At 39.6% G+C, this 15231-nt stretch overlaps 1 protein-coding gene across 3 annotated transcripts in view; it reads left to right on the top strand.

The window, feature by feature from the left end:
• Positions 1 to 254: 254 nt before the first annotated feature.
• Positions 255 to 15231, top strand: part of ncoa1 (nuclear receptor coactivator 1) — a 71233-nt gene continuing 56256 nt past the window's right edge. Inside the window, exons 1-2 of one of the 3 annotated variants that reach the window (XM_037086774.1) lie at positions 255 to 1306; positions 10860 to 10950. The gene's annotated coding sequence lies outside the window, so the exon portion shown is untranslated. The remainder of the gene's footprint in view (positions 1307 to 10859; positions 10951 to 15231) is intronic. The other 2 variants (XM_037086772.1, XM_037086773.1) reach the window with 2 other exon arrangements.

The following is a 15231-nucleotide window of genomic DNA, read 5'->3' as shown; positions in this document are numbered from 1 at the left end:
AGTCACACTGTCTGATACAAGGAAATTATGTGACTGGATGTTTCATTTTGGGGTTAACTCATCCTTTAAAAACCTAAACTCCCAGAAAAAAAAAAAATCAGGAGGACATGACCACTAGCACTGGCTGCATGCATGTTGTTTTGTGTCCTTGTCACCTTGTCTCACATATGATCGATCAGGTGAAGTCAGGATTGGAATCGCAGCTCATCCTGCCATTCTTAAGGCTTTGTATTGATCCCTGAGATGAATATGAATGACCCCCTTCAGCAAATACACAAGACGTTGTCAATTAGACACACAGGTTAGCTGTGTCGGTGTGATGGGCTTGAGGTCTGTTTAATTTGAAGTCTAATATTTTTTTAGGTGGTGTTTGGTTGAAGCCAGGGATAGTAAAGTTCCTCACCACACGGTGCTCACACACTGTACCTGTATCCAGCGCACACGACTCCACACACTCTCTACAGTGCCCCTTCACACACAGCATTTCTGAATATCCTCTGGATTGAGCTGATGGATAGTCTTCTCTGTTACTGATCAGGAGTCAGCTCCTCTGTTATTGATCAGAAATCAGCTCCTCTGTTATCACCACCGTGCACAGAGACTTCTGCCCGCTGCCCTCCTCGTGAACGCGCCCCGACGCTCCGTGCGGACGAGCAGCCCTGTTTGTTTGTGTTGAGAGATTGGAAATGGCGGAGAGCAGAGACCAAAGCGATAACTTGGGTTTGCAAACGCGAGTGCGCCGTCATTGAAACACAGAAACCGCCCGCAAGTGATCCCGGGAGTTACTTACGACCCGCAGCTGCCGATGGGATACAAGTCGGACACGGCGAGGACGGATTTACGGGACGAGGTTTGGACTTAGCAAGCTGGTTAGCTAGCTAAGCTAGCCGTGCTGGCAGCCTGGCGTTAGCTAGCCTCAAGTCGTGTGTGATTTTAACTACGCAGGCTTGTTTGTCAACAGAAGCTGGCGTTGAATTGCTAGCGAGCCAGCTAACGTGCAACTTTTACCCGGCTCCCCAGCTAGCCCGCTTGGGTTTATAACATGGTCGCAACAACTGGTCGCAAATTGTTTAATCCAAAGTAAGAGTGGATAAAAAGTCAAGACATCTGACTATCCTTGTCGCAAGCAGTAAGTTAAGCTGGTTAGCTAAGTTAGCTAACTGGCTTGTTTTTTGTTTTTGTTTTTGTTTTTTTGCGCACAACCTGAGCTGCCGTTTGCATGGGAATTAATCATCCAGCGTGACAACGTACAGCTGGACCCCGCTGGCAGGATCGTTATTTACAAGTTCAACGGGCGACAAAACAGGTAAGACTTCCGACACACACATACACACACAGCCTGACAACATGTCATCCTGACCATCCATGATTTCACTGTCCGCTGCAGCGGGGCTAATGCTGAGGGCCTCCTAACATGCCTGACTCATTGTTGATTTTTCCACATAACGTCGCTACAATTCACCGACACCATCTTCTCCGACTGAATACATAACGTGCAGTGCTCGCTGGGACATTTTGCTCCTTCGCCACCTGCAAAGAAACCTACGAGGCTGTCCTTATGTAAGTCAGCGTGGACGGCCTGCAGGCGTCGCTGCGATTCACTCCATTTGCCCGCAACTTGCGCCCTGAACGCGAAAACTTAAAGGACATCTTGACCTCTTGGTGTAGGGCAAAAACAAAACCCCTGGTCATCATTAGATAACAGACATGCATAACTCATGTGCACTGTTGAAGATGCTCTAAAGCAGCTGAAGAAGATGCTAGTCTTGGATAAGCGATTATTTAATGGACAGTGTCAACTTTCTGTTGTCATCGTAGTCCTGCTGCTGATTTAAAGGGGCACTGTGTAGTCAGAAATGTAATATTCACAATATCTGATATGAACTCAGAAATATTTATTTTTGCCATAACTGAATAAACAAATTGTTCTCAGAGGGAAACAAGGTCCCAAGACATCGCTTTGAAGCTAGAAAGATGGCAGGGTCCGCCACACGTAAACAAAGTGAAACCTTCAGTTTGTTCATTCAGTCATGAAAACAAAGAACGTTTGTTTATTTACTAATTTAAGCATGAAAATCAATCAATGAAGAGTTTTTTTCTCTTGTGATTAAAGCTTCACAGTGCACCTTTAAGTGTGTGCAGCCTGTTGTGTAACATTTTAAATACAGCTTTTGTTTTCAGCACCTCTGAGTGTTAAACTGGTCAACCAAGTCAATGAATAAAGGAATAAAATCAGTGCTTATTAGTAGAAACACACTTGCATGTCAAACACTGAGTTGCACTCATTTCTAAAACACTTTTCTGCAAACTTACAGTTTAGAATAGCTGCTTTTTATAGACATGTTCTTAAAGATTGTTTATGCCTAAATTAAGGCTGCGCAATAAATTGTTTCAGCATGGTCATCGCAATGTGCACATGTGCAGCAGTCACGCAGCAGGACATGCAGTGTCAAGTCAAGGCAATTTAACTCAAACATGCCAGGCTGCAACTTTTTTTGCTGCGTGAAATAAAACTTGCAAATTGTAGAATTTAGCAGGGCCGCTCACAGTTATTTTCATTCTCAGCTAATTTGTTCTTTGTTTCCTTGGTTAATCGAATAGTTTTTGCTCCATATAATGTCAGAAAATGGGGAAAAATGTCAATCATTTTTCCCTAAAAGCCCAAGATGAAATCATTAGATATCTTGTTTTGTTCACAATCCAGATATTTTCATTCATTTTAAGAAGATGGAATCAGAGAATATTGGCTTCTTTTGTCAGTTGATTAGTTTAACAATTGTTAATTTCATGTATATTATATAATTTATTGTCATCTAAACACTGAGCTTGTCTTGCGTTGCCTTGAAAAAATGTATTATTAGTACTACACTAGTTTGTTTATGAAAGCCATTTGACCGTTAGTATAACTTTGGAATTTGGCCTTTGTGCACTTTAAAGTGCTGTAGGCTAGTAGAGAACAGTTTGGTGAATGATGGACGTGTTGGTGAAGAGTTCTGTCTTTGAAATGTCAACAAATATCTCTAATAATAAGGATAAAATGGGACTGTTTTCTTGAACATCAATCTGTTTAATCTCCAGTGGATATTTCAGTACAATTTATTTCAATGTGTTAGTTTCTTTTAAGTTTTTCTCATGGCTGCTGTCAAACATCTGAAGTAACAACAACTCAAGGCTATATGAAGTTCAGTAAAGTTAAGTCAGGCCAGATTCATTTATATAGCTAAAAATCACTTGACTTTTCCGTTTTAATTCACGTTTGGATAATGACAAGATATTGCTGATATATATATATATATATATATATATATATATATATATATATATATATATATATATATATATATATATATATATATATATATACACACATAATATATATGATGTAAATATATTTGTTAACACCTATTTTGCCACATATTTGTGTACATATTGGTCCTGTCTATCCTTTGCCTTTATTTGTTTAGCTTAGTTGTCCTTATTCTTAACTTTCTTAGTATGTCTATTCCTGTATAAGTAAACTGAGAGCAAATCTAAAAACAGCACTCAAATTCCTTTTATATGTAAACATGTTTGACCAATGAAGTTGAATCTGATCCTGACACCACTGCTATCAGACTACTGTTAAGTCAGTGGCATTTAGCTCACGCTCTTTGTAAAAAATAGTTGATATAAATCTACTTTTTGTTTAGCTTGAGTACATGTGCTGATAGCGGGGAACTCTGTTTATTAGTATTGGTGTTGCGGACTTTATCATGTTCTGACTGAAAGCATTGTAGCGGGGCCCCCCAGGCTAAGATGTAGACCAGATAAGAGATAGGATATAGAGTTCAATGTAGACCTCAGTTATTCAGTTCAAGGTTTGCTGTGACTGCTCGAGTACAAGCGGTAAACAGCACAATCAAAACAATGTAGTAAGAAAGTTAAAATAGGCATTAGTGTTGTTTCATATATTCCTCAAACTTTGAGCAAAATACCATGTATTCATTAAACTTGTCTTAGCATATAAGAAAGAGCAAATAGTCAATGAAAACAAATGTATAAGGGGTGGATGTTCTTCCACAAGAATGCAGGGATCATACGAGTGCTGGAAAACCCTTGAGAACACTTAGACAAAATGCTTGAAACTGAGTGAACTACACTATTTAAAAAAAACAAAACAAACCCTGTTTGATATCAGCACAGCTAGGTTACAAAGGGTTTTAAATCTACTTTCAAACAGGTGACACAACTTTTCTGTTTCCCTTAAATTTGTCACCCCTCCCTAGAATGCTGAAGCTTGCTGTGACAAAACAATTTTGGTTGCATCTAGCACAACAACGTCAGATTTAAAGTGACCAAACATGTTTTTTATAAGTATGTAATTTACCACGGATGTTTCTGGTCGGAAAAACCTTGAAAAGGCACTTTGAAAGAGCTTGAAATGTGCTTGAATCTCATTGTGTAAGAACCCTGACGTGGAATGTGGAGAAGAGATGATCCTTAACCAGATCTTGTCACAACACGATGACACGCTATAGCGCTAATTACCGTCACCTCTCTAGATGAAAGAGAGTGTTGGTGCATACTGATGGAGATGTGGAGGTAGATGAGGGAGGAGATTATTGCTGCTTGATGGTTCCAGAAGACTAAAATAAGTCTTACACATGTTTAATATTTATTTTGTTCCAAGCAGTGGCATTTCCTTTATTAGCTCCTCGCACGAGCTGTTAAGCCTACCTAAGGATGAGCCACATTTGAGGCAAATTGTTGGGAGTGGGAGCCCTCCTCCTCTCAGCTAAGCTCTGTGTCTGTATGGAGAATGAGCAGCCATTTTAGCACTCAGCACTGCTGCAGCCTGCCTGCGACTGTCACAGCATTCTTCTGCTTGAGCTCAAGTAGGTTTTCATGCTGTTTGTTTTGAACCCCCCCCCCCCCCCCAGGACACCTGCAGCCAACCTGTGATAATGTCACTCGGATGCTTTTACCAGGCAAATGCTGATGGATGTTATCTGTAGTGGCAGATGAGTCAGTGAGGCTTACCTGCGACACTGGCTGGTAACTTTTTGGGGATGATGGCTTGCGAATGTCTCAGAATAAACAGTTGTCAGTGTTTGCCTTTTTAGTGTCGGCATATAACTGTAATCTGTCTTTAATAGCAGCATGAAATTTTATATTTATGTTGAACCACTTTAGCACTAAAACTTTACATAATCTGAATCAGTGCCTCTGTATCTCCATTGGCTGTAGTTTTCAGTCACTTGTACATTTATTTGATTTTTCTACATTTGATGTTTGTGTTTGTCATATTTCTAAATGAAATGATGTCATCTCTTGCTCATTCTGTGAATAATGTCACCCTCGTAAGAACCTCGTAAGCCCTCTATATTTAGTGAGGTGATTGGTTTTCATCATCAACTTCTGTCTGTGGTGATTCTGAAACTCACCTGTGTGATAATCCCTACACCTGTTAGCACTGAGCGGGATTATTTTATCTTTTATTACAACCCACATATCAACAACTGTTTACTAGGCCAGCTACATCATATTGAAAAGATGATTTTGAAAAGAACACAAATGAACAGTTTCACTATTAAACATTGTACATTGTTTATGGAACAAAAGATCAGACCTTTGACCCCTAAATGTTTTACCTGTGGTATTGATGGCTATTAAAACCCAGAGCTACAGGAAAAAGGACGCATCATGAAGGAATTTTGTATTATTGTATTTTTACTCTCCTTACACTTATATTTTTACTCTTCTTACACTTGTTGCACTGGTGCACCTAGCTCTTTTTATTTAGGTGCACCAGCACATAATTAAGGTCCACCCTATGATAGCCTCAATAGTATTTTTTTAAATGTAACATATCTCAACAACTACTGGGTGGATTCCTCTGAAATGTGGAACAGATGTCGATGGTGCATAGAGGAGGAAACTCAATGAATTTGGTGATCGTCTTTCTTTTTCTGGAGCGCCACCTACAGCTCAAAGTTCTCAATTCTTTTGTGAAATAACTAAACTTGTACGTCCTGAGTTGGCACCCAACTTTGTATAGAAATTCATTGCTTGATTTTCCCAACCGATAATAATTTTGTGGATTCCCTTGCTTATTTTCTAGCACCGTTGCCAGATGATAATTTTGATAAGGTTAGTAAATGATTATCATATAACTAAAAAACAAATGACATCCCCATTATCTTCAGGTGTTATGTGTGTTTTGTACTAAATAGCAAATCCAAGCATGCTAGTTCTCCAAGCAGAGAAGGTGAATATGGCCAACTGCTAGACATCATCGTGCTAGCATGTATTGTGATCATTTGAGAGTGCTGAGTTTAGCTCAAATCACCACCATGATTCACATAAATCAAAACAAATATACAGTATAACATTTTGAGAGTATAGAGTATAAGATTTGATGTTACTTTAATTCAAACAACTCGTGATACGATGATTTTTTTTTTTTTTCTCTCTTTTTTTTTTTTTTTCTTCCCTGTTTACTTGATGATACGATGATTTTTTGTACTACCACTCAGGGGCACCAGAGTTTAAATCTAACATTCATGTGACAAACACTATACCTAGTGGTGTGAAATATGTATTCCTGTGGCATTTTAAGATAAAATCAAGGAAATTGACTTCATAAATCATCTTTAATTTACTGTAATTTTGCTGTAGGTATCAATGTACCTGAGGTTGATGGGAACAATGTCACACAAAGTAGCTTATTGTATTAGTTTGTTTTATTTAGCATTATGGATGTGGTTGCTAGCTAGGTCACTAGCTTGGGATGAGCTGCGATGGGGAGAAGAATTGAAGGAGTTTAATGATAATGGTTGGAACAAGATAAGTTTTGAGGTCAGCTGTTGAATCCCACATTAAATCTGAAAAGCACCAGCGGTATGCAGCAGCAACTTGTCGGGCTATGGTAATGTCTGCATTGTTTGCGTGTAGCACACCCTGCACTTTCTTTGGTGCCCTCGCACATTCTTAACAGTTGAGATTGAGTAGTTTTGATTCATTGCCCGAAACTCAAATGAGGTGCTTCGAGTTCTTCACGTGGTGAGCAGGAAATCTTTCGGTCTGTATTTGATGAGGTCTTAAAGGGACCTTAAAAACACTGAATTTGACTTTGAACCCTGTAGATATAATATTCACTATTTTGATGTCAAATTAACAAAGTACAGCCTGTATGTTTAATTCAAGCACTGAAGTAGATATTTGAGGGGAAACATCTAATTGCGTAATTTCAGCTAATATTATCCTTTAACATGAGCATAAACCAGTTTATAATTACAAACACTCGAATTTGGTTGTCAGACAGTTGTGACCCAGATACCGATACTGAGCGTGATTGAATATATGAAAATGCTCTCTCCTGGACAGACTATGAGATGGAGACTCCGCTGCTGTTAAGTGATCTTGAATATAAAGTATTTGCAGCATTTTTGTGCTGACATTGCTTTTTATTTATTGGTAGACATACCAATTACATTTGGCCACCATATTGCCTCAGCTTTATTCTGTTCATGAATTAAATGGACTCAGTTCTGGTTTCATACTTAATGTCATTTAAATACATTTATTTGTAGAGTGACCGTGTACAGTTGCCATTTGATGCTCCCGGCCTGGGTCCCTTTACTGTGTGTCCCTCCCCCTCTCTCTCATCCTGTTTCCTGTCCAAGTCTTCAGCTGTCCTATCAATAAAAAGGCCCAAAAAATATTTAAAAAAGAAAAAAAAAGTACAAGACGTTCCACACTGTGGAAAATTTCAGAGGACGTGGTCGGAAGCCAAAAGTGACACCTGTGCTGGCCACGAGGATAGCCAGAGAGGTGAAAAAGAATCAAAGGATGACCACCAAGGCTATCCTGGTGTATCTGGGCTCTGCTGGTGGCAACGTCTCAAGGCAGACAGTCCACTGCACACTGCTGGGTACCATGTACACAGACCGAGGAGGATGCCACTCCTCCAGAAAAGGCACACAGAAACCCACTTGGCCTTTTGCAAATGCTCATCTGGACAAAGAAGAAGACTTCTGGTGTTCTGTTTTATGGTCAGATGAAACAAAAATTGAATTGTTTGGCCACAATGATATATCCTTCATTTGGTGTTAACAAAAAAAAACATCCCCACTATCAAACATGGTGGTGGGAACCTAATGCTTTGGGGGTGTTTTTCAGCCACTGGACCAGGGAACCTAATCACAGTAAACAGCAGCATGAAAAAAGAGCGATACATGAAGATTCTCAACAACAACATCAGGCACTCTGCAGAGAAACTTGGCCTTGGGCACCAGTGGACATTTCAGCATGACACAACCCAAAACACACAGCAAAAGTGGTAAAGAAATGGTTAGCAGCAAAAACATTAACGTTTTGTAGTGGCCCAGCTAGAGTCCTGACTTGAATCCAATTGAGAATCTATGGAGGGAGCTAAAGATTAGGGTGATGGGAAGGAGACCCTCCAACCTGAAAGAGTTGGAGCTCATCGCTAAAGATGAATGGGCAAAAATACCAGTGGGGACATACAAAAAGCTGGTCAGCAATTATAGGAAGCGTTTGATTGCTATAATAGCCATAATAGCTATAAAGTCTTTTCTATTGATTATTGAGATGGGTATCAATCATTTTGGACATGCCACTTTTTGTTCAAATGTAAACAAAAGCTGAGAAATATTTTTTTGCACAATGATGCCTCTTGTACATCGTCTTATCATCTTCTGGGAGATGCCTGTGTCATTTCCAATCAAGAAAAACACTTGCTGGTTGAATAAAAGTAAGTTTAAGTCAAAATTTGCCAGGGGTATGAATAATTTCGAGCTTGGCTGTATGTATCTGCACTAGAAAGCAGCAGTGGGTGAAAAAAGGAAAAGGGTAATCTAGACAGAGCTTGTGGTTTCTTGTTTGTTTACTTAAGGGATGTGTAGGAAAGCTATCTTTTGATGCAGCACCCTTTAATCAAGGTGTGATGTCTACAGTTCTGGCCTAGATTCAGCATACAGTGCATGGTGCATTGGTTTACATAGCCCTGGCAGATCAGTGTTATCACAAATCAGAGCGTGTGGATAAAAAACACAAACAGTTTCCCAGAGTGTTTCAAATCATCTTTGATAATATGCAATGGGACGTGCAGGAGGTTTAGTTTTTGCAAAGCTGAAACGAATCGGCTCTAGGCAAAGCCTGTGCAGCACAGGCTGCTGTATGCTGTGGTTTGTCCCTCGACTGTGGCACTCTGAGTCACTGTAAGGCAGCAACACACACACACATACAGTACATGCATACTGTCTTTAGCTGCTGTGAGCGAGCAGAATGCTGGGAAGAAGAGAAGAGCAGCGCTGCTTTGACTTCTTGCTGCCTTCCTGCTGTCAGAGCGATGGCCTATATTCACACATGGAGAAAAAAAGGCTTGTGCAGCAGACTGAGAATCTTTGAGGGTTGGGAGGAAATGGAGGGAAGGAGAAAAGGTAAAGGCGAAGAATGAGAGAAACAGAAAGATCACATTCAGGAAGAAATTGATAGGGCAAGTGAGGAAACAGCAAAGACATGCACATGGCGTCACACAACATTTTGCTGTTTGGATTTGGAAGGTGTGATGAAAAATGTGTTTGACAGAATGATGAAACTTGGAATAGAGAAAGTGATAAAAAGAAAGAGAGAACTTTTTCACAGGTATCTAATCCTCTGCTAGTGTGACTGGATGTGTGCCTGAGCCCAGAGGACACTGTGAGGTAAATAAGAGGAAGTTTAACAGTTGTGGGTATCTCACCTCAGATGTCAGCAGTGCATATTGAACTTGTAGTGTAAACACCTTGTGTGAAGTGGAGTGTAAAGGTGCCACCATGCCTGGGTTTTATTTTCTGACAGAGAGACACTTGGCAGTTTGACTTAATGTGTTGCCATGCAAGTTGCAATTGGCACTTGCACTTGTCTTGTATATTTGCCATTTCTACATGTGAAAATACCCCAACTTGGCATCACATTCACTTTTTTGTGTGTTTTTGCCATATCGCTATCAGAAACATGAATCGGCGTAGGGTGCCAATATTAGAATTGCTTGAAAAACAATCAACATTCTCAAAGGGATTGACATAATTTAATTTCAGTTGTAATTACATTTCAAATGAGTGTTATGATACTGGAATTTTCTAACTTGGATACAATAACTAGATCTAGATATTGGTAATATATAACATTTTTGAATTCATGGGTGAAAATTTACACAATCAGGAGGACTTTTAGAATTTAACAAGACGTGTGTACTGTGTTTTAATCAGAACAGTATCAAGGTTAACTTCTTTCTGATGGGTACATGAGTATCCATTCTGTGGATACTATACATATCCCTAGTATACTATACATATCCATGTATTACATTTACGTGTACTTTTGATGTCAGATACTTTAAGTCTATTACTCAACTACTTTTGCATGTCATTTTGTATGGGTTTATTTCAAAGTAATATTTTAACACAATATATTAGCTTTTACTCAAGTATGACTTTTGGGCATATTTTACAACAGAGACCAGTTCTTATTTGAGTCCTGCACACACTGTGGCAGTGCAGTTCAATGCAGGCTTTGTTTTAGTCACAAATTTGCTGCATTTTCTTTGAGAACATTTTCACTTTTGTGTGGCTCAGGACTGAGGGATTTATGTGACGTAGTAATTGCTGATAGAATCAATATAAATAAATAAAATTAGAAACAAAATAAATAATACAAAATTGGCCTATAATAGAGATTGTGATTCGGATTTAAGCCGTCCGATGAGCAGCAGCAAACTATACTCTGTAGAGTGTGTGGGGCAACAGTTCCAGCTAAGAGAGTAACACGACTAATCTGTTCTGCCATCTCAAAACGAAACATGTCACTGTTGCCAGGCAATGCAGCCAACCCCCAAGATCCAGTCTGAAGAGCGCAAGACAGAAAAAACAGGAACTGATCCAGACCTCCATCCAACATTTTCAAAAGGTACTCCTTACAGTAGGAAGAGTCTGTGATGGATTGAAATGACCAGAGCCATAATTGTTTACTTGTGTAAGACATGGTCCCTTTTCAAGCGGTAGAGAGATCAGAGCTACTGATCCACGATACGAGGTGCCAAGCCGCAGATACTTTACAGAAACAGAGATGACAAAATTGTATGCCAGGCTCCGCGAAAAGGTTGAAAAGGAGCTGTGTGAGTTGAAATACTTTGCCACTACAGCAGACCTGTGGTCGAGCTGTACCATGAAGCCTTTCATCAGCCTGACCATTCACTATATAACGGACGACTGAAATCTTGGCAGCCGGTGTTTGCAGATGTCGTACTTCTCCACTGAACATACGGCCGAGGAGATAGCACAAAGACTCAAGGAAGCGTTTGAGTCATGGGGTTTTAAAGAAGAACGCCAAGTGTGCATCACTACTGATAATGGAACGAATGTAGTCAGGGAAGTCTCTGAAGGAATGAACCCGGCTGCACCTTGCCATCAGTAGGTTAAAACATTTTGTGCATAATGTTATAATATTTTAACATTACACAGTAATATTTGCTTTTATTACTTAAGTAATGTTGCATTTGCGTTTAGAGATGTAGAATTTGCCCCGTTCAGCTGTCTTGCCAATGCTATTTTAATGTTGCATTTGTGTTAAGTGATTTTCACTCGAACCTAATCAAGCATTGTGTGTGTGTGTGTGTGTGTGTGTGTGTGTGTGTGTGTGTGTGTGTGTGTGTGTGTGTGTGTGTGTGTGTGTGTGTGTGTGTGTGAGAGAGAGCTATGCTTACAAATTTGTCAACAAAAAAAAGTGTGAAAGACCCCCGAATTGACTGTGCGGTTGCCTTATGCAAGAAGATTGTGAGTGCCTTTTCACACTCTTTGACAGCCAGAAGAAAGAAAGAACAAATGAGTTGACGAAAGCCCAAGGAAGAGCACCATCTTCCCTTTCATTGGCTCATCACAGAAACACCAACAAGGTGGGGGTCACGCCAGATGATGATCCAGGGGGTGCTTGAACAAGAGAAGGCCCTATCACAGGTACTGAAAGCAAACAGGAAAACCAGACACCTGGTACCGACTTGGCAAGATACAAATGTCTTGGAATCTATAAGCAAGACCCTTGGCCCACTGCTAGAATTCACAGACGTGCTGTCTGGAGAAGAATATGCCAGTGTGTCATTCATCAAACCTGTTCTTCATCTTTTCAACAACACTGTTCTTGCTGCAGCTGATGATGACACGGAGCTGACCAAGGACATGAAAAGAGTTGTTGTAGAGTACTTAAAAGATAAGTACTCAGACCCACAAATGGTTGACCTGCTGGATATGGCCTCCTTGGTCAACCCACGGTTTAAAGATACGTATGTAGCTGATGACTGCCAGGAGTTCATCAAGACCAGAGCAGTAGCAGAAATTCGGTCACTGTTGGAGGTGCAAGCTGCAACAGTCACAGAGCCACACACAAGCACAGAAGCTGCTGCTGATGGTGCTGAAGCTTCTGAAGTAGCTGTAGAGAGGCAATCCAAGAGGGTGAAACGGAGCCTGGGAAGCTTTTTCAAATAGGCCTCCGATGGCACAGCCGCTCTCGCTGACAGAGAGGCCATCGAAGTTGAGCTAAAAAGTTACCTGCAGACAAGAGTTGTCTGCAGGTTGATGGAGAGACTGACCCACTGGACTGGTGGCGGCTGTACCAAGCTAATTTTGCCTTTCTATAGCATGGCACTACTGTAAAGAAACTTTTATCCTTGAAACATTCTCTTTAGTTGACGATATATGTGCCTTAAACTGGAAGTATTTTCTTTATTCAAAACATTTATTGTGCTCACATTTTGCACTTCATTATGCTTTCATTTGAAGTATCTGTGCACTACACTTGGAAGAATTTTCTTTATTTAATATAGCCATGCCTAATACTGGAATTATGTCCTTAATTCAGATTATCTGTTTCATTTATTAACACACCAGTTTTCATTTCATTAAGAGAACACTGCAGTACATTGTCTGTTCCATAACTAAAAAGACACTTAAAAGACACCAGTTTTTCCTGTTCTCTGCATCTTTGGTGGCATTTAAGAACCAAGGACTTAAACTAAGTGTAGTGCCTTTTTGAATAGTTTGCACTAAAGGAAAGAAACCCAACACTTTCAGCTTTTTCTTTGTTAATATCCTAGCAGCTAGTGCACTTGAATTTTATTTATCTGCAACATTATGTTGTATAATTACAGTTCTGCACAATAAATGTTCTCAAAACTACATACTAAGTTTCTTTCTTTCTTTGTTTACAAATGCATTTAGCAGTTTGGCTTTCCTTAGTTTCTATGTAATCTGTTCTGAAATGGTTCTGTTATATTATGTATATTGTGATATATATCGTTATCGCAAGAGGCTGCAATTTATATTGCAATATGGATTTTAGGCCGTATTGCCCATCCCTAATGTGACGCAAAGTGAAAGTGTAGAAAGCTGTGGGAGAGGGCAACAGTACAGTGAGAGCAAGATTTAGAAGACTGAAGCATCTTCTATTTATCATTGGGAGAAATTTGTTGGGTTTTGCTTTGCTTGGGAGTCATAGGGAAAGCAACCTCATTTATTTATTGCACAGCAGAAAGGCTGCAGAGCAGTATGCCTATTGCGTTGATGGTGTCTAGACTGGTCATTGACAGAAGGAAACAGGGCACTAAGAGGAAAGGATGTGGTCTGTTTGTTCGGTGTGAAGTGTAAAGCAGTGATTCTCACTACTTGCTGTGGTTTATATATTCAGATGCTGTCTGCAGGCTTATGCCACAGGTGTGTTTCATACTGATATTCAGATAGTTTACATCTCTTTTTTTAGAGAGTGTTTTCAGTCTGCGACAACTTTCACCTACTTACAGCATCCCAAAACCAGCGATTGTGCTCAGTTCTCACCAACAAATTTGTATATGTTAAATGCAAAACTGAAAACAGGTTTCTGTTATTTTGTTTAGAAATGCATAAGATTCCATAGCATGTCAAGTGTCTAAATAGCTTGGGTTTTCCCAGACTGTTTTTTTTCTGAACTGAAACCAAAAACACAACAGACACACAAAGAGATGCAGGAAAATTGTAGTAATGGGTAACTGTTATTACAAAGCTTGTGCATGCTTGAGACTAGCATGTGATGTCTATTTGAATATAGCGGTTGAGCTCACATTGACAATTATCGATGACGACTTTTTCTGTGAAGAAGCAGACTTGCTTGGTTGACATTTTCAATGAATAGCCAATATGCCTGAGACCATGTTGCTGGTTTAGGGACAATAAAAATGCTTTTAGCTTGCTAACAGTGTGTCCTCAGTAGGGAAATGGATTTTCAGTTTCAGTTAATCAAAAGCAAGACTGCAGATTTTTTTTTTTTCTCGCCACCCCTGTAGTGTAACTTATCAGTAGCCTACAGATGCGCTTTTCAACTTGCTATCATGTCCACTGTAGCAGTCATAGATGATGGAGAAACAACGAGAAAATCTTCCTACTTTCCCAAAGTCACTTCGTCCGGCAACATTTTGCATTTTTTGTCATGTCAACATCAAACTACAGTGTACAGGTAATGTTAATGTGACACAAACCTGCGGTATCTTTTTCAAGTAGAAAAATAATTTAAAGAAGGAAATGACAAGATGTATGGGTAGTTTTTCTTCACAAATCGCGTTTCAATGGTCTAGCATAGCTGTCACAGCTTGGAAAGATATCTTAAAATTGAAAATCTAATTGATAAAAGTTAGAAGTCAAATCAAATTGTGGATTTGGACAGCGGTAACACCCCTATTCTATAGGATGGCACTGTTGCCTGGCCAGTTAAGTGCTTTGGTCGGTACTGAAGTATCTCAATCACTGTCAGATGGATTTCCATGAAGTTTTGAAGGGACACATTTACAGTGCCAAGAGGATGTATCCCAATGGCGTTGGCGACCCCTAGAGTTTTCCTGTGGGGAACACCAATTTAAGTGAAAAGCCTTGATCCCATTGCACCTTTTTTTAATGACAGTTTTTTCATTAATGATCAACATACCTAGGCATTCATATTCACTACAAGATGAATTGTAATAAGTGGTTTGTCCAGTTCAATCACAAGGTCTTCTTTTGTTTTCCTGTCCATAACATACTCCAAACATCTTCAGTTATAATTTGTGTCCATTACTAATTTCCAATGTTGGACTAAAACCATCATAAGTAAAGAAAATGGTGAAACTTTACCTGCTTAATATCAGAATGCAAGTGTACTACCGTGTCATGCATTGTTTGATACATTTTGCAG

Source organism: Acanthopagrus latus, chromosome 22 (assembly GCF_904848185.1).
Source record: "Acanthopagrus latus isolate v.2019 chromosome 22, fAcaLat1.1, whole genome shotgun sequence".
Lineage (NCBI taxonomy): Eukaryota > Metazoa > Chordata > Actinopteri > Spariformes > Sparidae > Acanthopagrus > Acanthopagrus latus.
The sequence above is the reverse complement of the archived record's forward strand: the minus strand, read 5'-3'. Positions and strand labels throughout refer to the sequence as shown.